The sequence below is a fragment of the Arachis ipaensis genome, chromosome B06 (assembly GCF_000816755.2).
Source record: "Arachis ipaensis cultivar K30076 chromosome B06, Araip1.1, whole genome shotgun sequence".
NCBI lineage: Eukaryota > Viridiplantae > Streptophyta > Magnoliopsida > Fabales > Fabaceae > Arachis > Arachis ipaensis.
The window spans coordinates 137,084,207-137,085,159 of record NC_029790.2 but is presented as its reverse complement, the minus strand read 5'-3'; the positions used below and the strand labels follow the sequence as shown (position 1 = coordinate 137,085,159).

General features: G+C 26.9%; 1 pseudogene; it reads left to right on the top strand.

The window, feature by feature from the left end:
• Nucleotides 1-953, top strand: part of LOC107605762 — a 3,978-nt pseudogene that overhangs the window by 313 nt on the left and 2,712 nt on the right.

Sequence of the window (953 nt, the reverse complement as noted above, 5' to 3'; positions counted from 1 at the left end):
AAGTTATCTAGAATATGATTTTACTAATTTTGTCCCCCCTTAATTTTCACTTAAACTTTACCATATGTATTAGTGTTCAAACCAAAATTAAAAAGCATACATATATACACTCTGATTTTTTCAATGATTATTAATTAATTCTATTGGTTTTTCAGCTTTATTAATATTATTTTGTTAGTGGTAAATTAATGATAGAATATCTATTAATTATTAACATTATAAGTGGTATTATTAATTATATACAGCAAATATGAAGAAGGTGAAGCATTTGCTGGAATTACCAGGGGCGAAAGCCAAGTTGTCTCTGTGGAAAGCTGAACTTGGTGAAGAGGGAAGCTTTGATGAAGCCATTAATGGGTGCACCGGAGTTTTCCATGTCGCCACTCCCATGGATTTCGAGTCCAAGGACCCTGAGGTACTTTAATTATAATACAGTGACAGCATAAATTATTTTATACAATAATTTAATATTATCTACTTTTTAGATAACTATTCATATACTGATTATAAAAAGTTTTTTTTTTTGACAATTGGATTAAAATTTCTTTATACTTTAAAAACAACTGCAACTGCAACTACATTTGAAAATAAAGCATGATAAATGGATTCCAACTTTTTTTGAGAAGTAAATAAATAAAAATAAAAAATGTTTATTCATTGCTACTTTTATGATATCATGTGATAATTGCTCATAAATAAATATATAACACGTGACTAAATGATTAAAATCATTCATGGGTATAAATGTTAAATTTGTAACGGAATATAGATTATGAATTTAATTTATCATCATATACATTCAATTTTATCTTGGTATGTAAAAATTTCACATATATGATGATTGTATTTAATTATATATTTGAAATGCAGAACGAAGTGATAAAGCCTACAATAAACGGAGTAATAGACATAATGAAAGCATGCTTGAAGGCCAAAACAGTGAGAAGGTTGAT